The 24,238-nt window shown below is 37.6% G+C and overlaps 1 long non-coding RNA gene across 11 annotated transcripts in view; it reads left to right on the forward strand.

The window, feature by feature from the left end:
- Nucleotides 1-4,531: 4,531 nt before the first annotated feature.
- Nucleotides 4,532-24,238, forward strand: part of LOC140608728 (uncharacterized) — a 55,508-nt gene continuing 35,801 nt past the window's right edge. For 5 of the 11 annotated variants that reach the window (XR_012010697.1, XR_012010698.1, XR_012010695.1 and 2 more), the window contains exons 1-5: nt 4,532-4,655; nt 5,100-5,225; nt 7,787-7,862; nt 17,404-17,604; nt 20,591-20,765. This is a non-coding gene — a long non-coding RNA (uncharacterized lncRNA). Of the gene's footprint in view, nt 4,656-5,099; nt 5,226-7,786; nt 7,863-17,403; nt 17,605-20,590; nt 20,766-22,573; nt 23,022-24,238 lie in introns of all 11 variants that reach the window. The other 6 variants (XR_012010696.1, XR_012010700.1, XR_012010706.1 and 3 more) reach the window with 3 other exon arrangements.

The raw sequence follows: 24,238 nt of genomic DNA on the forward strand, positions 1-24,238 counted from the left end.
ATATGGTTATAATGAAGCCACAACTAAGTCCTGTAAATAAGAACAGAGGAAGATTTCTAGTTTGAGATGACAGAGGTCATGTGTTGTCACCACTCTCTCCCCAAATCCCATTAAAATGCAGGAGGAGATTTAAAAAAACTAAATACACAGCAACACTCAAAAGCCGGAAAACCTAACACCAACAGATCAGAACAGATAAAATTTTCTCAAACATGTAACAGAGAGAAAATACAACTGAAAACTCTACAACTGCTTTAAGTAAAAGAGATAACTTCCTAGTCCAGGTGAGTTTCCCCAACAGAAACTCTAGGAACTCCAAACTCAAAAACAGCCGAGTCTAGGAAAAGAAAGGCAAGACAGACTGGCTAGTTGACAAATCAGGTGGCAATAAAAATGTTAGGTCAGTTCCATAATCTTGTGCTTCTGGATTTAGCATCTGGCTGTGGATTAAATTCTGGAGCACCCTCTGGTTTCAAAATTCTGACAGGGTAGACTTAATAACAATTGTTATTGGGCAGTCGAAGCAAACAGCACTCCAACAAACATACGGTCACTGAGAAATTAGTCTCCACGCCCAGAAGCAAAACCACCTGTATGCTTGAAATGAAAGCCTGCCACATGTCCTCTTCCTCCATTCAGCCAGCAGGGCTTTCTAAACCAGACCCAAATTCATGAGTCAGACAGGACGTTTCAATTGAGCTGAGCAAAGAACTCTTCCTAACAATACTGTTTAAATTAGAACCACATCTTTAATATGAACAGACCGCGAAGAGTCACCAAACATCTAAGAAAAACCCCAACATGAAAGACACAATACTTAGCAAACAGAAGAACTATATCCAGAGAACACAGAATTAACACTGGAAACCAAAGAAAACTTTCAGTACATCATTCTCCAAGAGATTTGTAAAGTTATCACATTTATACATTTTAAATAGAAATAGGTTACTGTAAAAAATAAGAGATGAGAATTCTTATCAATTAAAAACAGATTGTTAAAAAAAATTAAATAGTTCATCTGAAATACAAAATGTATGGCACCGAACATCAAAACAGAATTGTAGAACAATGTTCATGCAATGTTAGTCACCCTCTCTTCTATTGGAAAAGAGATGGCCTGGAGGAGCATGGGACAGTTCAGGGCAAGGAGTCATTTAGTTTGGCTACATGGCAGTTATGAGCAGCGAGTGTGGTGGGAAATCTTGCCGGTAGCATGGATGAGGGGATCACCAGGGAGAAACTAAGATTGCTCCAGGGCTGGTGAAAAGTCAGTAGCTGGGAAATGTGGCCAGAGGGGGAGCGGGTCCAAGGTAGCTGACTGGTTAAGCCTCAGCTGCCTTTATCTGCCTCTCACTGAGAGCTAATCCCGAGAGAGCCTACAAATACAACAGAAAACAGCTGGTTGTATATTCTGAGTGGAGGAGCAAGAGCAAACTGTTTTCTAGCAGCTGCACTTCTCTGCAGGTAAGGGGCTCAAAAGATCTAGGGAGGCTGCGTGACCCACATTGGAAGCAATGTCCCAGTCTTGGGCTCAGCAACACTTTGGAGTAAAAGCTAAGCTAACTAGCCACAGGCATTCAACCATCTTCCAAAGGAATGTCATTCCACAATATTGTTGCTTCCAAGAAAACAAACCCCTTCCCAAGCCAGACTTTAAATAAACCATTTCTGTTAAACTTCGATGGACACAGTGTTTCAGTGAGAGGAATTTATCCTAGGATGCCCTTGAGAGCTGTGTAGGCAATAGAGGTGGCATTTACACTTGTGTCATTGGTGAGCACAGCAACAGTGCTATGCTGGTAAATGTTTAACAACTAGCTCTGCAGGGAAAAAGCCTTGATTGTAGCACTGGCCAAGTTTTGTATTGTACATACTCCCACCATGGCCAATATCAAACCATCGATATAAAGGCACTGCCTGCGGTGTTGCTCTGGTACGCCAGAGCATACAGATGCTGGTCCAGTATGCCCTGGCATAGAGAGCACTCCTATGTTGTTGCTGGCCCTGCCAACCAAAGCTCCATGACTGGCTGTGACCTTTCTGACCCAAAGTGAATCTTCCAAAAAAAAAAAAAATCACAGACATTGAAAAGTTATTTATCTTTCACTCTATTGACAATCAGCCAGCTCCCTGTCAGCATCCTGTGAAATGTACTTGCTTACTACCTTTTGCCACTGAAATGGAACTCAATCCTTTAAGCAGGTATTTAGGTGAGAATATGGATGTCTAAGAGAAAGATCCATAGAAAACCAATTCAGAAACCTATTAAAATGACACAAAACAGGGGGGGAAAAATCCCCCTCTGCTTCTAAAAAGCTGGAGACAAATCTGGACTCTATTCCACTATTTTCCCAGAGCTGGAAAGAAAGTAACTAGTTCATAAATTCCATCAGGAGCTTGGGGATTTTTGATGTAATGAGTTTTACAGTTTCAGAGGAGAATGCTTTGCTAATAATTATGTAACAGTAATTAAATCTGAAAAAGGCTGTACTCTAACTATGTTGATTTATTGCAGCTCCTACAAAGTACTCCTCCAGCGTGCATTGGAGTGTGCACTGCTTCCCTCCCGTTTTCTTTAAATTCTCACAGAGCACTGGGTCACAGATGGTCTGAGCTGCTATATTTTCCCTATTAAATTCCTAATAATCTTTTTCTGAGGCTGAGTCATGGAAGCCTGGGGATTTCTCATTTTAATTAGAAGGTTTAAGGAGCTAACTCTGTTTGAAATTTTCTCCTAGGAGAGATGGGTGCAGGTGATCCCATTCAGAAGAATGACACAGTACCGTGGCCAGGACAAATTTCCATATTAGATTGCAGCTTGCTTGGCTCGGCTCCTATTTCTGAGGTTGATGATGCATTGTCTGAATCTGAAGAATAAACTTTGGAAAACAGGGTTATTTGGGGATTATTCTTTTTGGGGACATATTTTGGCATTTGGTTCCCATCCCTACTTTGCATATAGAGCAGTGATTCAGGGATATGAATTATCTGTTATTCCCAATGAAGTTTTTAAATCATATCAATCTGAGCCAAAATCACCAGGGAACAGATTTGGGGACCATTTGTCCATCTTTATCCCTATAGCTTTCTCCCTTTGGCCCTTTCAGCCTTGGTTTTTAAATCCTCTAAGTTTGGGGCAACCTCATATTATGATCATTTGTGTTCAGTTTTTTTAAGCAAAAGTGTGTAAAAAAATGTGTGGGAACAGACAGGACAAGCTACTTAGAATAAATAATACCTATAATTTATTGAGTAATCAGAGAGTAACATTAAGGATGAGCCATATCGCTGAAATAAGATAATCTTTTGGAGTTTACCAATGTTTGATCCTTTGTAGAAAGGCTTTATGTAAGACAGAGTATGTGGAGCTAGGCACAGTTCCCTTGATATTATAATGTACAAAAAAGAAAATGCTTCTTATAAGACAGCTGTTCAAGTTTCGTCTGCCTCAGTCGCAAAGCTGGTTTCTCTGCTTTTGTGAAATAATGAGCACCTCACGCTTTGAATGTGGCAGGATCCAGACAAGAAGTCAAACTGAACTGCCACTACCTTTCTAGCTCCCCCACCCCACAGTGTTCACACGGGCACATGTTCCAGAACCAGCAGCAACTGCATCTCATAAAACTAAAAAGTATAAGCAGAATGAATGCATCGTTTAAACAACAGATTTTGTAAATGTAGAAAGTAGCTGGATTTTTTAGTTCATCGAAACCACACGCACAAAAAGACTCCTCCACACACTTTTACAGCAAAATGGTGCTCTGCTTTCTATCTGTATTATTTAATTCTCTGGCTGCTTCAAGTTCAGCTCATTGAGTCCTTTCGAAGTTTGAGAAGTATCTTCACTTAGTAATTACTAACCTTCAATGATTACTTTCGTGCCTTTACATTTTTCATAGCAATTTATTAGGTTTCTCGGGGCAGGTCCTAGTCTTTATAGTCATAGTTTGATATGTAAATATATTTTAATTTTATATTCTATACCTGTGGAAAAGAAAATATTAAATATATATTATATTTATATATAATATAATAACATTATAATAATATATATTATAATATATTATAATATAGTAATATATATGGAATAATAATATATATAACATATATTATATATATAATATATATATTCGTATTCTCCCTGTTAGGATATGTGTTATTTGGCATTTGTTAAGATTGAACTGAGAAAGGAAATAATAGTTTCCACACCAAATTCTGTGTTACATCAGAAGGTTAAAAAAGTAAAGACATGTACAGCTTGAGAATGTTACACTGAAAACAAATTGTTTTGAAGCCTTTTAAGGATTTTTTAATCTGTAAGAATAAATTTTCTCTCAGATACCTCAGCCCAAGCTGATGTTTCTAGAATGTGCTGGCTATAGCCATATGTTTGGTGATTCTATCGGTGAAATGTGTGGACAAGGTGGCTGAGGGCTGCCAGACTGTCACTGTGTGAGCAGGTTGGCCTGCATGATGGGTGTGGATAATCCTGTCATAATAAGCAAAATGACACCCAGCTCTGTCATTGTGTGGGAAACCCAGCCACCTTGGCTCCTAAAGGCCAGATTTAGAGGAAGAGGGGGGCAAGCTTTGCGTACCTCATTCACAACACAGCTGGGAGGAAACCAAACTGCCTGAGATGGTACAATAAAAATGTATGCTGATATATGGAGGGGGAAAGAATCTCACGTTGTAGATGCCTATCCAGGTTTTCAGCTTAATGACCGAAAAGCTTTCTCTGAAAATTCCAGATCTCCTCCCACCAAACCTAACCCAGGGGAGGGAGCGCACTCCCTCATTTGGTCAGGGAAGAGTTAAGGGCATTATGCCTGCAACCAGGTTCTTGAAGGAGTTAAACAAGAAAATGTTTCAGACTTCTGATTAATGGCCAGGGACATTCCAAGCTGCTTTGCCTACCTCAGCAGTACAGGACTGGTACGCAGGGTAATATCTAATAACTAATCTTTGACACAAGAATTAAGTCATTTTGCAAGAAAGCGGATCATTAGAAGCCAAATTGAATTATAAGTAATACTATCTCTGTAGAGGATTGTAAATTAATTGGTTTTTAACAATAACATTTCTGTGTTTTATTAAAGCAGCCTAAGAATTCGGTGAAGAAGGGAGCGCAGCAGACAAACAGGCCAGGTGCCGGCGATGCAAATGAAATGGATGACAGATGGCGAGTAGCACGCTCACTCACTGCGCGTGTATAATGGATAGAGGTAATCAAATTCCTCTGTGAATTGGCGACTTTCTTTACATCAGGAACTTGAACGCGGGCTCCCTTACACATCTCTCTACCCCTGCGCTCAGCACGCACATGCGCATGGGCACACACCACACACACCACCACCACCCCCCCTTTCCATTACATACACATAGGTCCTAATTATAGCCCATGTTAGTATCAGAAAGATGGGCCATAACTCTATTTACATAACACCACGCGCAAATATCATTCCACCAAATCAACCTGTATACACTAAACAACAGATTTGTCTGATGAGAACACCACACTCAGGAAACAAAGCAACCTGTTTCCATGAGAGGAGTTCCACTCAGTAACAGAAGTGATACCTAGACCAAGGGATGGGCGTCAGTGGGAAAGAACTACTTCTGGCTCCTTACTTTGAGTTTTCCGGGAGTGTCCTTTGGAAACTGAAGAGAATTCTGATGGGTTTCCTTTCACCTTCAAATAATGGTTGAGGAGACTCAAAGAAGCCGCTGACCCAAGGCAACCCCTGGATTTATAGACTGTGGGCCAACTGGTTTGTCTCGTCCCCATGCTGCGACCAAAGAGATTGCTTTATTTTACTGTTTCTTCTGAAAAGGGAAAACTGTACTCAGCTAATTCAAGGACACAAATTCACATCCCACATGAGACAACAGAAAGTAGTGTCTCTCAGGACTATAATATATGAACCTACAGATTGCTGAGAATTACCTTGCGTGGGCTCAAATCCGTAATTCCAGTCCTATCCTGGCTTTATTCCCTTCCTTCTGACTGCTCACTGGACATTTCCACTTGGTTGTTTAAATGTCACTTCAGCATCGGTATAGTCCTTTTGGTCAAAACCATGTTCATGTGGAAAGTCTCCTTTCTCTGACCTCTCTTTTACACAGACATGAAATTCTTGAATTTTCCTCAACTTTTCTCTTCTTTATACATCACCTACAGTCAAAATATAAAACCTATTGATTTTTCTTCTAAAAACGTCCTAACATTCATCATTTCCTCCATTGTCCCGCTTCTGGGTTCTAAACTGGACCTCATGGCTAGACAACTTCATCTGCCTTCTGTATACTTTCCTCAGACTCTGTCTCTTACATCTCCCACTTTCCCTGTTCTCCTCCTGACTAGTGTCCCCTACACACTGTTTCCAGGGCTCTCTCTTTCCTACCTCATCCAATCCTTTGCTGGCCATCAGGCTTCTCCAGATTCACACTGGCTTTCTCAGGGTGCACCATTTGCTCCATCAGGGCCAGTCTCCTGCGGTCTCTGCAGTGCCACGTTTGCTGTGGGTCAACCTCCCATAATCCATGCAGCCACCATGTTCCTTCACCCTCAGGGTCTTCACACATGCAATATCTTGCCTGGGCTGCTCCAGATCCCTCCCTCTTCCCCTAACCACATCAAGGCCTGCTCTAGCTCCCTTCTCTGTGAAGATTTCCCTGACTACCCTCTCTGAACCTCACACAGTAATGAGCCCACTATTGAGTCCATCATTATTTGCTCTTTCGAACTGTTTTCTGATTGCTCCCCATATGATGGTGGGGTCTGCTCAGCCATACTGAAAGTCATGTGAGATCGAGGATTGTGTGTTGCATATGTCTGTACCCATCCCCATTGGCACACTCTGCATGGTGCTCAGGAGACATCGTGCCTGCTTTCTTACCATGCAGCAGGTACCAGGCCAATAGGCCTTTAGCACTCCCACTCTTCAGGAGCAGTTGACCCCCGAATTCAGATCATTGCCCCTTCTCCCTATACCCTTGAGATTTGATTCTCATCACACTTGTCTTTGACCACACTCCTTACTGGGTGGCCTACTTTAGGTAAGCCCCTTTCTGGCTTGCTTCGGTCCTGGGACCCCTACTTTGGAACTCCTTCTCTTTCTCCTTTGAGGAATCTGCTCAGGAAACTTACTCTTAGGAATGCTGAACAATAATAAGTGCCTGACTAGTGTGTGTTCATTGATGTGTTGTTTCAGGGAAAAAATCTATTTTTTTCTCAGTGCTTCTTAGGCTATGGCATAAATCTACCAGGTCATTCTGAAGTACATGTTATTTGTCTTTATTTTATTTATATATATAAGTGCCTACCAGAACACCTCCATACACCAGGCCTTAAATTTGATTCCAAGAAGTAAAAATGACATTTGCATTGCAGGATTCTGTGCTTAAGGCAGCAGAAAGCACAAGAGTTTGGCCTGGTGGTACTAATTTTGTGTTGACTCCTCCTCAGGGAATACTATGCTTTTGGACTGTTTCTGATTTCCTATTAGATGGCATTAAAGGAAGTATATTATATCCTGAACCTAAAAGGATCAGCTCTTTAATAAACCAAATTGACCTTTCTGCTTTTTTCCCAAGGGGATTGGGGTCCTCCTCCATGCCTTGAAGCCCCCTCTCTGCCCTGCTAACAAATTGATTTTGTGACTGTTTTGTTTGGCTTTTTTACATGACAACCACATATATGGTGAAGAATAATGACCAAAAGTCATATTCCTGGGCAACTGGGTATAGCCAGATGAGACGATAAATATAATTTGTTGAATTACAGAAGTAGCTCCTGTTCTGCTGGATGTGTGTTCAGCTTCAACATCTTGGCAAAGAGATGATGTCACCAGAGTCATAAGGCAAGTGGCAGACCACCTGTTAAGCATCCAGGCACAAGTCAAAACCAAGAGCCCTGAGTCTAAAATGTTCCCTTTTTAAGTCTCATGATTCCAATTTGAAGTTATACTATTTTCAACAAAACTCTTTTTTATTACCAAAGCTCTATGTTAAGGATAATCAAATATTGGAAGACTTGGTGTTTTCATACTTTCCTATAATTACTGCATTTACCATGGTACGTACTTCTGGAAATGGACAGCCTTGCAACCAATAGAGAATCCAAACACTCCTAATCCTGTGCCATGAATGAACTATATAAATATTCTAAATGAAAAATAGATGGGTACACATTGCTTTTGTGGGTCTGTATCAGAGTAACTGGATTACAGGAAATATTCTGAACCGAACTCACCTTTCTTGTGGCCAGCCAAAACCAGGATTCTGATTTATTGCAACTGTAATGCTCAGTATTAGCACCTTGTGCTCTTGCTGAAAATTAAATTTACTTATATCCCTCAGATATGCTCCCTCTCTGACAATTTTGGCCTTTCTTTTGCACAGGAGAAATTCTGCAACTGAGTTCCAAAGCCTCTCTTTCCTAATGCATCTGTAAACAGCTGCAGCTCCCTGTTCAATATTGGCTGCAGCTGCCATAATGCCCCAGAAGGACAACCAAATGGAGAGAGCTCCCCTTAATTGCCTTGCCACCCCCGATTGAATTTATGTTTTGTTTTTAAGTAACATTTTGTTGCATTTGCATTACTGAAATTACCAGGTTACAGTAAACTATATTCCCAAATCAATGTCCCCCCAAAGAAAGCAGACATGAACTTTATCACCAACAACAAATTCAATTTTCACATTACCTACTGACAAAGAAGCTTGTGCCAACAACACTTGCGGATTCCTGAAAAGTCCGCCAAACTAGAGGAAATCCACAAATCTTAGGTTTTATTATCTCGTAGTTTTGCTTTCTATTTAACTATTGCTTTTCACCTATAGGTAAAAACTAAGCTTCGCATGCTTTGTTTTTATTTCAAAATCAGATAAGGTGACACATAAAGATAATCCCAACTGGAACCCTCATGCATTGCTGGTAGGAATATAAAATGGTGCAGGCTTTATGGAAAACCATTTGGCAGTTCCTCAAAAAGCTAAACATTAAATTACCATATGATCCACCAGTTCCACTCGTAGGTAAATACCCAAAAGAATTGTAAAAACAGGGACTCAAACACCAATGCTCATGGCAGCATTATTCAAAATAGCCAAAAGGTGGAAACAACCCAAATGTCCATCAACAGATGAATGAATAAACACAATATTGTATGCACATATAATGGAATATTATGGAGCCATAAAAATGAATGAAATTTTGATACATGCTACAACATGGGTGCACCTTGAAAATATTACACTAAGTAAATAAGCCAGGCACAGAAGGATGAATACATGATTCCACTTATAGGAAGTACCTAGAATAGGAGAATTCATAGAAGCAGAAATCAGAGGAGAGGGTACCAGGATCTGGAGAAAGGGGCAATGAGGAATTATTGCTTAAAGGGAACAGAGTTTCTCTTTGGAATAGTGAAAAAGTTCTAGAAATAGATCATGGTAATGGCTACAGTACTCAAGAGCACTGAATCCATACACTCAAAAATGATTAAAGTGTAAATGCTATATGATGTATATATATTTCCACAATAAAGAAAGTTATTGCCAAGTATCTAGAAAGCTTAAGGTTGTGTTACATATTTTGATGTGAATTCTAATAAATTAAAAAAAAAGGTGGGTCAAAGTGTAAGGTTCAAGTTGACAGGAATTTTATCCATAAATTTCTAAAATCTCTGTCAATGATAAAACTAGAAATAAGAAATGTTCTTTAGTGTCTTCTGTTCCATTTTTCTCCAGGTTTGTAGGAATACATACATACACATATAACATTGCTTTGTAACTAAATGTGTTATGTACCTCTGAGTTTGTGACTTGTCTTTCATTTTCTTTATTGTGTTTATGAATCAATTTAAATTTTCAATACTGATACTATTTTGTGCTTCATCTAAAAAAAGTCCAAGATTCCTTATTCTGAAGTCAAAAAGATAATACTACTTTTTTTTCAAGCTTTTATCGTGTCTTTCATATTTAAATTCAGTAATTGAATTTTGTACATGGTGTGAGTTAGGATTAAACTTCATTTTTTTTCCATATAGAAAACCAGTTGTTCCCCTAACACATTAACTGAATTCTCTGCCCTTTCTTCCCGACTATCTAAAACATTTCTGTCTTCTATAAAAATTCTCTATATAAAGGTATACCTATTTCTGTACTCCCTCTTCTGTTCCAATCATCAGTTTATTCCTGCATCAATACTATACTGTCTTAACTACTTAGTTTCTTAAACTGTGATACTAAGTACAGCAAGCTCTTCTTCTCATTTCCTTTTCTGTAATACTTTGATTCTTCTTGGATCTATGGTCTTACACATAAATTTTAGAATCCTCTTCTCAGGCTCCATGAAAAATACCCTTAAGGGTTTATTTGGAAATTAATCGAATTTATTTGGAAAGATTTAACATCTTTACAACACTGGCCTTATGCTATCTGTAAACATGAACTACATTACCATTTATTAGCCTTCTCGAGTGCTTTTTAACAAAGTTTTATAGGTTTTTTTTTTAAGATTTTATTTATTTATTCATGAGAGACACAGAGAGAGAGAGAGGCAGAGACACAGGCAGAGGGGGAAAAGCAGGCTCCATGCAGGGACCCCAACGTGGGACTTGATCCCAGGACTCTAGGATCACACCCTGGGCCAAAGGCAGGAGCTAAACTGCTGAGCTACTCAGGGATCCCCTATAGTTTTCTCTATACAAGTCTGCATATATTTTGTTAGGTTTATTCTTATGCTCTTTATGGTTTGTTGTTATAAATATAAGGCTTTTTATTTGCATTTTTAAACTATGTTTGGCATTTATTGTTTTTGTATGTTGATCTTAAATATAACAACTTAGATTTCCTTATGATTTCTAATAATTTGTAGATTATTTAGGGTTTTCTAGAAATATTCTATTATCTACAAATGGTGACACCTTTGTTTCTTCTTTTCTAATCTTTATAACTTCAAGGTTTTTTTTTTTTTCCAAAACAAGGTAAAATAGAACATGAGAATGGGTATCCTTATCTTTCTCTGATATAAAGGGACTTCTTTTAAAGTTTTCTCATAAAGAATGATGTTGGCTGAGGTCTGGGACAAAAGATCTTTTTTTTTTTTTTAAGATCTTATTTATTTGAGAGAAAGAGAGAACATGAACAGGGGGAAGGGGCAAAGTGGGAGGGAGAAGCAGACTCCCCACTGAGCAGACAGCCTGACTTGGGGCTCGATCCCAGGACCGAGCCAAATAATGACATGAGCCAAAGGTAGATGCTTAACTGACTGAGCTACCCAGGCACCCTGGGACAAATATTCTTCGTAGGTTTCTGAAGCTTTTCCTGGTTTGCTATGGATTTTTAAAAATAAAAAGGTACTGAATGTTATCGGTGTTATTGTTTTTTCTCCTTTTTATTGAGATGATCACATATTTCTTCTATTTTAATATAGTAATGTGAATTCTAATAATTTTAGAATGTCTAACATTAAAAATTGATAAGAATAATTATAATTATTCTACTTTATGTGACTAAATCATAGAACAAACTAAAACAACAGCATAGAATTTAAAGAATAATTGGCATTGACGTGTTTTAAGGTCCTTTTTATCTTTCAGGAAAGGAGTTCCTATTACAATTAAAAGTTAGATCTTTGTTAAATAAGGGATCCTTAGAGATTGGATTCCCAGGATATATGCTCCTTAAAAATGCACTTCCTCTGACTCACCTCGGTTAGAAGTAATTATTACTCTGATTTTTTATAAGAGTAAGAAGATCTTTTGCCCTATCCCTTCCTTCCTCCCATCCATGCCACTTCTGTATATAGAGGCCATTTGCTATCCAAGTTTCTCTTGTGTTACAATCTTAAATGTCTGCATCAGCTGGGGTCAAAGCTGTCTCCTGCTATTCTGAAGGTGTTTGGGATTAGGAATATTTAAATCTCATGCTATATATAAGTTAGAAGAATGTTTTAATCAAAATCTATCATTTAAATGACATACTTAGGAATCACTGAATTATTTTCCATTTGAATTCTTTCAAACTATATTTCTTCTTGAGCTGCAGACAACTAATAATAATTTTACAGGGAAAAACAAGTTAATACAGAGCTATGGGCCAAGGGTCTTTTCAGTTAAAAGAGACTTGAGAGTCCCAAAAGCCTGGCTTGGACAAACCAGTTGTAAAAGACATTTTGGGGATAATTTTGAAATTTTGAAAATGGACTGGGTATTACATTGTATCATAGAATTATTGCTAAATCTTGTCAGATGTTACTATGGTTTTGTGATTAGGTAGAAACATGGAATCCTTTTTTATAGATGCCTATGAAGTTATGGGTGAAATGTCATGATATCCATAACTAACATAAAAATATGTAAATAGAAATAAGAAAGTTAATGTAGCAAGTATGGCAACATGTTAACAGTTGTTAAAGTTAGGTGCTGGATATGTGATTCTTTATTGTACTTGTCTATATGCTTTTAATTTCCCACAAGAAAAGAAGGTGAGATTTTAGGTATTAAATAATAAGAGAAAATCCTGTGTGGGGCAATGCCTGAGATAGCTCCAAATATCCTCACTACCTAGTTTTCACACCCTTGTGTCATTCCCACCCCTTGAGTGTGGGCTGGACCTTGTGAGTTACTTCTAATGGATAGATTAGGGCAAAAATGATAGAATATCATTTCTGAGACTAGATAACACAAAGACTCTGGCTTTTGACTCACTATCTCTAGTTTTTCTCTCCAGTACTCTCCCATCCTCTCTCCTCTCTCCCTGCCCTCCATCTGGAAAAAGCCTGCTGCCATGTCCTCAGCTGCCCTACAGAAAGGCCCGAAGGCAGGGGACTGAGGCCTCTAGCCAACAGCCTGGGAGGAACTGAGGCACACCAATAGCCAGTGATGCTCTTGGAAGAGGGTCTCCTCTGAATCAAGTTTCAAGATAACTACAGCCTGATGAGAAACTCAGAGCCAGAGGACTAGTTGAGCAGTTCTGGGTTCCTGACCTACAAAAGCTATGATATAGTAGAAGTTTGTTGTTTTAAGCTGCTAAATTTGGGGGTAATCTGGAATGCAGCAACAGATAACTGATACAAATATTATGAGGAAAAAAGAGACTAAACCCACAACATTGCTAGAGGCATTTGGAAGCATCGCGCGATTTCAATTACTGTTTTCAATAAAGAGCTCCTCCTATTTCAAGAGTTAATCAGATTGGTGGGAAAGAAAAGTCCATGTGGCAATAGGAAATGATTGCTAAAAATTAAAAAAACACTAAGCCACCATTCTGCAAGAAAACACATCTATTAACTGATAATTAAATCAATAAGCATTTATAAGACACCTACAATTTGCACAGCAGTGTTTTAGATGACAGAATGAAAACCACATAATTAAAAGATAGCCCCTACCATTTATTGAGCTGGAGTCTATCCATGCATAAACCACTCACTGAGATTACGCAAGGCAGGTTCTGAAGCCATTTTCATGCTTCCAGGCCATCTGGATACCTCACGTGGAAACTCCAAATGGACAACACAGCTTCTAAGATTTGGTTAGCTTACTTCTAGAAATTAGTTTATGTAAGAGGAGGAGCTGCAATTAAGCACCCACGCCTGCCAGTGTCTGTGTACAATGGCATAAGGATGGATGCAGGGCCAGTCTACTTTGACTTCTCTTTAAAATAACCACAAAGACACACCAGTAGGAGCACAACTGTGACAATCACGAACGAACAAATATTCACCTAGCACCCACCTACTGTGTGCTAGGAACTGTGTTATATGCAGCATAACAGAGGTGAATAAACTAGATGTGGACCCTGCCCTCACTAAGCTTATCCTATCTGGGGAGATGCACGAATAAATTCCAACTATGTGTTATGCTGCATAAGATGAAGGGAAAGCACAGCATGGGGAGGATGCTTCACTGAGGAAGTTTAATTCAAGCTGTGACCTGTAGGATGAAGAGAAATGAGAATATAGCTAGCATTCCCAAATGCCTGGGGATGAAAAACAGCTTGGCCCTGAAGGTGCAGAAAGGCCAGTGCAGCTGGAGTGCAGGGAGAATTAAGGACAGAAGGACAGAGGTGGGGAGAGGGCAGGGTGGACAGGGTCCTGCTGCCAGGAGGGAATAGTGTATCTCACCTGAAACGCAATGGGAAGCCTCTGAAAGGATTTAAGAGGAGGTGACCTGGTCTGATTTTAGAAGCCTAGTAGGTCATTCCAGCGACCATGTGGGGGAAAGTTGGGGAGAAGTGGGGGCCGGGGCTGACCTCTGGATTCTAGGCACAACTCTCTCTTGGGACTGTACCTCATCTATCCTGTCTTATTCCTGTTATGTTCTCCTTACTTTTGTCTTCCACATTCTGAAAGAATTTACTGAATTCATCTCCTAATGTGCTAATTCAATTTTCTGAAGTACCCAATTCTCTGTCTGGATTACAGTTTAAAATTTTGCAATTGTGCTTTTCATCTTAACATAGACTCTTCAAGTCTCCAAACTGCATTTTCTTCATGCCTGTGTTGTCTAGTTCCATGTGTACAAGATATCTTTCATCTTTTAAAAACAATTTTGTTGGGCTTTTTCTTTGTCATTTACAAAATGCAAGACATCTTCACATTAGAAAAAACTAGAAAGAACGATAAGCAAAATGAAGAAAATAAAAATATAGTTTGAATTGCACACTTCAGAGATAGTCAGTGTATGCTTATGGGATTGTTAAGTTTTGTGCCTTTTAATTGTCTGTCTTCTTTCACTTAAAATACTTCACAGAAATCTTTCCATGTGAATGTTCATCTCCAACATTTTTTAAAGCTGAATAATATTTGTGTTTATATGCTGTCATTTCAAGCAGTATCTTTTTTTCCTACCTATCCCTGAAATGCTGTGCTTTCCCATGAGTCTTCTTTCAGCCCTTCTTCTTTTTACTGCATGTATGTCCTGGAGGGAGTTTGCCTATTTTTCATGGATTTAAGGATCATTTAAATTAAATAATGCAACCACAAAACCATACATACCTTCAGCCCAAACCATTTTCTACATAACTTCAGATTCATGCTTAGCTCTCTGCCCAACAGATCCATCCAGGTATCCTACAGAACTCTTTCTCAAATGTTAGCATATGTTAGGATTACCTGGAAGGTTGTGCAAACAGATTGCTGGGCCCTGCCCCAAGGATGTTTGGTTCAGTACATCTCCATCTCGGATGGAGCCCAAAGATATGCTTTCCTAGCAAGTTTCCAGGTAATGTCGCTATTCCTTTGGGGACCACACTTTGAGAACCACTGTCCTATGGACACCTCAAATTCAGAATGTGCAAAACAGAAATTATCCTCTTCACCACTAATGATTCCTACCCTTGCTTTTGACATTTGTGTTGTAGTGTGAAATTCACATAGAAACATGTCCATATCATATGTGTACTGTTCAATGTATTTTTCTTAAAATGAATATTCACGTGTAACCAGCCTTTAGATCAAGAAACAGATCACCCCCCAGAAGCCACTTCATGGCCCATTACAATTGCTACACCCCATCTAACCAAACTGATTTCAGACATCAAAGATTGGTTTTGCTTAGCATTGAACTGATATAAACAGGGAGTGCTTCTTTGTATCTGGCTTCCTTCTCTCAACCTCATTATTACACATGGTGTTGATTTTATCTTCGTTTGTGTCCTTCAGGCACACAACAAGAGAGGTTAGGCATAGTCTAGTCTCTCCTTTCTCCCCAGTCTCACACCCATCTAGGACCAGGTCTATCAATCGAACTCATAATTATGTTTTCAACTCATCCCTTTAAAACCTCAAAAAGGGCTCTAATCACCTCTCATGAGAACTATGAGAATATTCTGCTTCCCTGTCTCCATTTTCTTGGTCCCTCCATTTTTGCGCCAATTTGGTAATTTAAAATGAACAGTGCTCTCCTTGTCATTCTCTTTGACTTAAAAGCAAAGCATCAGGAACCAACTTTTCAAATATCACCGTCTCCTTTCCTTTCTTCCTGCAATTTTGCTCTTTTCACCACAAATGGGGATGCTCCACATGGCAGAAAGTAGTTAGCCAAGAACTTTATAGTCTGCTTCTTCTACTCAGGAGAACTAACTTCTTCCTCCTTAGTTCTAGTTAAAAAGAAAAATCCTGGGGAAGGATGTCAGTTGGCTCAACCTAGGTCAGCTGACCAATCCTGATGCACCAGGGCAGATCCAGGCCAGAAAGCAGAGGCATGGTCATGGACAACGTGCATGACCGGTGCCATCTAATAAGCACACGTTGGAACCTGTATAATCTACGTAATTATAGAAGGCTGAATTTAAGTGGGCAGAGGGGAGACAAAGTCCAAAAATAAAAAGGAAGATGTCAAAAGACTTGAGTCATCAGATCTAAAAGGTCCTGGGAAGAAATATTGAAACTACACTTCACCCGTATCATAATGGCATTTCCAAATGCCAAGGATAAATGACAAGGGAACCAGAAGAGCATTGGACTAAATACTAGAAGACAGAGAAATGTTCACAAGTTATAAGAAAACATGAATTTTCCCTTAGAATAGACTGTCATTCAAACAAGAGGAGGAAAGTGTGACATCTGTGGACAAAGACTGGAAATGTACCACCTGCGTCCATTTTCTGGGGAAAAAAACAACAACAACTTTGAAGTCCCAGGGAAAATCATTTAGTTAATCACCCCAACCACAAAAACAAAAAAGACGGAATACAGAGCTCAATAGGGGAAAGTAAAGATACAATGATGAGCAAGATAGCCATTAAAATACATAACTAAGCCTAAATAATGGTAGTTAATGGAGTTGTAAACTTTAATGCTACTATTTAGACAAGAACTTTAAAGTAAAAGATATTAAGTCCAAAGTATATTGAAACTAACATTCTGGGGATGCTTGGGTGGCTCAGTGGTTTAGCATCTGCCTTTGGCTCAGGTCATGATCCTGGGGTCCTGGGATTGAGTCCCTCATAGGGCTCCCTGAGAGGACCCTGCATCTCCTTCTGCCTATGTCTCTGCCTCTCTCTGTGTCTCTCATGAATAAATAAATAAAATCTTAAAAAAAAAACCTAACATTCTGGGTCATTAAAACAATTGGAAGGAGGGCAGGTAAAAGGTAAATACAAGCATATTCATGTTCTTTTATTTGTGAAGAGAAGGACAGTGTTATAAACACTATTAAGTTCTTGTTCAAAAACACCATTAAATTCTAATCCATTTGCTTGAAAACTTAAGTCAGCAAATTATAGCTCAAAGGTTAGCTGACTGTTTTATTGGAACCAGGGCTGGGGCTAGAGGGAGGCCAATGAGAAGCAAGGTTGCAGTGCAGGGTTGGATTCCTGTTTATTTAAAATTTTGATATATGGCTCATGGTAGACTTTTTGCACTAATTTTGACATTTTTATTTATTGCAGGAACATACTTTAAAATCTTGAGTCTTGGGCATCCTCTTAAATTTTGCATTCAGTGTCTCTTAGTCACCTCACTGTGGCCCCAGCCAGGCATCAAAACTACTTGGAGAAATAAATGAAACAGAGAAAAGTGGTCAGTCCTTTAAAACTACAGAAGAAAAAAGGGAAATAACAATACATGCACATATACCTTGGGGAAAAATGGTAAGAAACATATACCGTATAAAAGCTAATAATAAGAAAGCAGAGGAAACAGTAAGCTCAGAAAAAGAAAAATATATAAAAAAGAGGAATATTTGATAATATAGATACATAAGTACTTTTTTACTTGATAAGCAAAATTTACTGATACTTCCATCAAAATGTTATTCTGTATCAGATATACAGAAAAATCATTTACCAATCGATATTGCACTGAAATTGATACATCAATGTCAGCTGAAAGACAAGAAAATTTATATAAAACTCTCAAGGGCTTTCCATTTTTCTTATGGGAAAACTAGAAGTTCTCTCAGCCTCTCTTAGGCTCCTAAATAAATTCATTTTTTGGGCCCCTCTCTCATGCCAATCACCAGCCTTCCCTATATTCAAATGTACCAGACTCCTCCTACCTGGGGTGGTTCTCCCACAGAGCCAGGTCTTCCTGCCACTGGCCTCCTTAACCTGGCTTAACTTTAGGGATTCTTCATGACTCAGCCAAAATATCACAGTCTCAGGGAAGCTTCTCATGGATTCCACACTAGGATCCATCCCTCTGTCCTACATCTCACGGCACCTTTGGATCTTTGTCCATGAACTATGTTTGTAACTTGCAAATATTCATCCTATAAAATGATGGCAGTGACTGGAAATTGTCCACAGCTTTTGAACCAGTGACTTAGCATAACAACTGGTACATAGCCTGTGCCTAATAAATTATTTCTTGCTGAAAGATTCCCATTAAGTATTTACTACTGTTTTCACAATTTATTTACTATCCCTATCCCAGTGCCATTGAATTTTTATTGTAATATTTTTAGTATTTATTTATAGCTGATAGAGTAAATGCCTCCCACTAGTTCTTTTTTAAAATTCTCTTGACAACTGGCAAATATTTAGAACCAGCTTGTCCAGGTCCAAAGACAAGCAAACAGAAAAGACAGTTGGGATTCTGGTTGTAATTGCATTACATATCTATATTCATCTGGGAAAGATCAACATTTGCATTACATTGTTTCCTGTCTAGCCAGGATGCACTTTCTCCAATGAGGATACCTCCCAGGGCATATTCATCACATTCAGTTTGTTGACAACTGTCAACAAACAACAATTTCAGGGACGTGGGTTATCCCCATGGGAGAAGACAGACAGAGGGAGTCAGGTAGCACCCCTCTCCCAACATAATATACGAATATCCCACAGAAGTGGGTAGAGTGGTAGAGCATAGTCTCAGGAGTGCTTTAACTTTTCTCATACTTCATCTTAGGAGTTCCCTAACTTTATCCTGTCTTTGGGAGCTCTTACATCTGTGTGATCTTTCCCATTGCTCATATACCAAAGCACCGTATTAGCAACACCCTGGAACACAGACTGAGGCTCTACTATTCTAAATGCACATCCCAGTTAGAGGAAATCAAGCATGGTTCATTTTTACCACCTGAAGTCTTATTCACACTGTAACGTAGTGACTTGTCTCAGTCTGGAAGCAGACATGTTTTCTAAACAATGGAGATTCTCTAACTCAATTAGCCAAGATGAACACAAGAAAAGAAGGGCAGAGGTCTGGCAGTTGTAATCATTCTGTCTTAGGATGTCTTTAGAAATGACTTGGGTAAAGGAACATAGTTTGACTGTTTTCTGCTTCTTTTGACTTTTCTTCACATTTTATTTTGATATTAGAAAACCAAATGTTTAATAATATTGCACCCCGGGCTCCATTTATCCTGGCCTTGCTCTATGTCCTTCAGAAAAGCCACGTACCATGGTGGAGATTCATTTTATATAAGGATTGATTTCCAAAACCAGCATCAAGGTGACAATTGCTTATGGTCAAAATTATTCTTGAAAATCCTTTTAATTAAAAAAAAAAAAAAAGAAAATCCTTTTAATTGACCCTGAAGAACAATACACAGATGTAATATCTTACAATAAATACAACATAGTCAGCTTTTCCTCTAGGATTGAAACAGATTGCTGTTTCTCAAGTTAAACACCCAGGAAAGGACTTGGCCTGTAGTTGGGAGCTTTATTGTATGAAATATACATATCTTTAAAAAGAAGCATGTGTAGCATGAAGTTTAATTTAATTTGTATATGATTGATAGGCATATGATATGACTCCACTACATTTCTCTTTATGTAGATTTTTTATTAAATATATTCCCAAGTACTTTATAGTTTCTGTAGTCATTGAGTGAGACCTTATTTCTTCATTTCTTCAATTTTTTGCCAATTGTAGCTAGCAAATGGGAACACTACTGATTCTGTGTGTGTTTCCTGTGCTCCTGCAATCTAATAAGTTCTTTTAGTTCTATTAATAGTTTTATAACTGATGCTCTTGTCTTTTGTAGGTATACAATCAATCATATCAATGGTTAATAAGAGTTCTTCCTGTATTTCAATATTTACATACTGCTCATTTTGTTTTCTCATATTGTGACATTTGCCTGAACCTTCAGAATATTTAAGAATAATGATGATGATGGGCATCTTGTAATTTTTTTAATTTAACAGGGAATACCTTTATCTTTTTCCTACTATAATTATTGCTCTTGGTTCCTGGCAAATTAACTTAACTATTTTCAAGAAGTTTCCGTATATACATTATAATAAATATAAATTCCAGTTTATGTTATATTTATATAATAAATATAAATTTATATTTATGTTAAATCATTAATGACTACTTCTTATTTAGGAAGCCTATACAAATATTGCTAGATAGGGTTTACCAAGAGGCAAATAAGTATATTGATTAAGTTAGGTTTATTTGCCATGCTCTCAGGTGTTGGAAAATATACTACGACTACCTTTAATAATAAGGAATTATTTTTAAGCATATCCAAGAATATGTACTGGCATAGAACAGGGCCTCTGCAGTTATGTCCTTTTGCTTCCCAGGCTGAGATAGAAAGCACAGAGCAGAGGACCTGAAAATATATTTCAGAGTTTCTCAGGATGCAGACTAGTTTTAATTTCTTTCAAATTACAGGGTGTTTAAGCCTTTCAAAAGAAGACCTGATGGGATGGGTTTGCATTATCCAATACCTAGCAGAGTTTGAATGCAAGCCAATTCAAAGTTGATCAACCTTTAATTTTTCATCTAAAGTTATATGCTTTTATACATTTCCTTGTGGCTAACACACTAATCACCAGTCTAATCAGTTGTAAGTATATCCAACCTGTCTTCTATCAGTTATAGTGATACATAGGGCCACTTTTTAAAAAGATAAATGTTCATGGTAGATTTGAGGCTTCCTGAATACCGTAACTATTCTGCCCCTCTTGAATCTCAGATACTTTGTAAGATGTTTAAAATAAAAAGGAAATTAATGAACTTGATTTTTGAGATAAAATGCTTATTGTTTCATTGGGGCATTTTATTGAGATCAAGGCAACAAATAAAAGTTCACATAATGACTTAATCATATAATAGCAAGAGAAGTCTTATTTTATCAAATCTTAATGCATTAAAATAACATGGGCACTTGTTATTTTGCCCATGTTAACAAGGGCAACATAACTAAACTAAGTGGATTTGGTTCATATATATTAAAACTGGATTTGGTTTATATATATTAAAAAATTATTTTCTTGATATTTGGGTTGCAAAAATAGCACCTTCTGAATGAAATAGATAATGATCTTTCTACTCTCAATTACATTTAAACAAATATATACACAACTGTATACTGACTGAAATATTTGATTGAAAGAGACGTGCCCCAGCTTCTATGTCTGTTCTATTTTTTTCTACCAGAGTTATATATTTATCTTCTTTGTATATATTCTCATCATATGTTACTTAAAGCAGCAGAAATGTCAATGCTATCATTCAAACAGTGAAGTATTTAGTCTTTATACTAAAATTAATCAATTGTCATGCTTGTCACTACATAAATATTATTTGAGTATTTATAATTACTTTCTATGTATAAAAGATTTGTTAGCTCCCTTCTTGCTGTCTCGGCCCCTTAGCAGTAAAGGATGAAACCAACCACCAAGATAGCAAACTATCAAAATTTCTAGACCCCCAATCCAATCCTTAAAATCTGCCACACAAGAAGTATGAGCCCTTACTATCTCTCAAGCCTGGTATTTGCTTTTAATCAGTTATGGCCAGTGAAAGAACCAAGGAGGAGATCTGAATTCATGAAAACATTGACTGTGATACCATCAGGAAAAACAAACACTTAGAGAACAATACATTCAGAGAAACAAATCACTATGGAATCAACGAGTTCACATGCTTGCCTATCCAGTAAAATCTCTTTATTTCTGACCCAAGACCAATCTCATGCTCTTGTCTTTGTCTTTTCTCCTTTGCACATTACCACCCTGCTGATGACTCCCAAGACGTTTTCCCAAGACAAAGCAGGAAGATTACGTGTTTCTCTATCACTAATGACTATCTAATTCATTTGTACATGGTTCTGTCCATTGTAATATCATGGTTATGGGTCAGTGTTCTAGAATTGAGATAGGAAATGATGCCTACAGAATATCAGTGTTAGCTGCATCTGCTGCACTGCCCCAAACTTTATCTGTGTTCTGGGTTCACACAAAGTTTATAGCCTGAAGCATGTAAACATGCACCAGGCTCCTTACTTAACATTCTTCCCAATGTCTTCACTAAATTCATGACTCATCATATCCCATTTCTGCCAAAAACCTAATATATTGCTCTCTCCCAATAAAATGGATATTTCATTGAATCAAAGCTACTCAATAATATTTATGTAAATATGCAGATTTTCCAGTATTCACTTTTAGCTAAATTATGTGTTCTCTCTCTTTCTCTTTTTTTCTATGTGTGTACCTAGAAGTATTGCCTTTATCTTACAATTAATAGTATTATCAGTATGCTCAAGATCCTATTCATCCATAATTCCTTCCACCATCACTGCATGCCTACTGGGTGCAAAGTATTTTGCTAGGCAAAAGGTTGGTGTGATTTATCCTCTTTTCTTCAAAGGAGCCCAAGAAGCTCAGAAAATCCCAGGCACCAGAAACCTGAAGAAAACTACATCAAGTGATATCATATTCAAACTGCCTGAAACCAAAGAAAAAGAAATATAAAGAGTAGGAGAAAAACTCACAAAATATAGAATAAAATAGATAAGAATGACACCAAATGTCTTGTCAGAAACAATGCAAACCAGAGTCAGTAGAACAATGTTTTTAACATACTGCAAGGAAAAAAACTGTCAATCTGGAATTCTATACCCAGCTAAAAAAAAAAATCTGCCAATAGTGAAGGGAGAAATAAAGGCTTCTGCAGACATACAAAAACTGAGAAATCATCATCCTCAGATCTGCACTACTAGAAATCTGAAAGGAAGACCTTTAGGCAGAAGGAAAATGATCAATGAGATCCAGTGGAAATCTGGAGCTACACAAAGGAGTAAAGAGCATCAGAAATAGTAAATATGTGACTAAATATAAACTATTTATTGTTACTTATATAAAATATCTCTAAAAGACACTTTATTGTTTAGAGCAAAAAATAAAGACAATGCATCATAATATTTATAACCTGGATATAAGAAAGGTATAAAACAAATATAGCACACAGGAGAGGAGGGAGAGGTAAATATATACAATTGTAAAGTTCTTATTCTATATATAAAGTAACATAATATTTACTTGAAGGTAGACTGTGCTAAGTTAAAGATGTATACTATAAATACTAAAGCAACCACTAAAACAAACAGAAGTATAGTAAATGAGCCAATAAAACAGATAAAATGGAATCATAAAAAATCATTAATCAAAAGAAGGCAGAAAAGGTGGAAATATGGAACAAAGAACAGATGGGAGAAATATATCCAATTCTGAGGGAATCATCTGAAATACAAAAGTTAGAAACAAAGGTGTTTATCATGGCACTGTCTACCATACAAAACACTAAAAACAACCTACACGATAATAGAGAAATGGCTAGTAAATGACAGGATGGAATACCATGCAGACACTAAAACTGTTGTTTACGAAGAGCTTGTAATAACACGAGAGAATGCTGATGTTATAAAGTAAATTGAATTAAGGCAGAATGTAAAATTTTATAGTGAGCATTACCTCAACTACAAAAACTATGATAGAAAAAGGGCCAGAAAAAAAAACGAGGTGATGTGACAGCGGTGATTTTTTTATACTTTCATTTTTTTTCAATTTTCTATAATAAGCTTATACTCGTTCCATAATCTGAAGAAAAAAAAAACAGTAATTAAACTCTTAAATTTTGTCAGGTCCTGTGCTAGACCTATTCACATGATTATCTCATGGCTCCCACAACAGCCTTGCCAAAAAGAGAAAGAAGAGTTCTGTATGTTTTTTGATAAGAAAATTGAATCTCAGAGAGCTTGCTTTGGTACATGCAGCAAATAAGTGTCAGACTGTTGGCAGTTACTGTGTATTCTGAGAAGGTTTAATTGTTTTACTTGGGTATTAGAAAACTTGGTATGTATTTGTTGCAAAACTAAGAAAGGTCATGTAATTCTCTTTGTGTACATTTGCTCTTCAATTTGGGGGATATAAGATATATAGGACACAAGTCCTTTGCCTGATGGAGTTTGAGACATATAAAAAGACTTTATTTATTGAACAATAAAAACAAATATCAACTTGCTGTTTGAAGAGT

This window comes from Canis lupus, chromosome 18 (genome assembly GCF_048164855.1).
Source record: "Canis lupus baileyi chromosome 18, mCanLup2.hap1, whole genome shotgun sequence".
NCBI classification, from domain to species: Eukaryota; Metazoa; Chordata; class Mammalia; order Carnivora; family Canidae; genus Canis; species Canis lupus.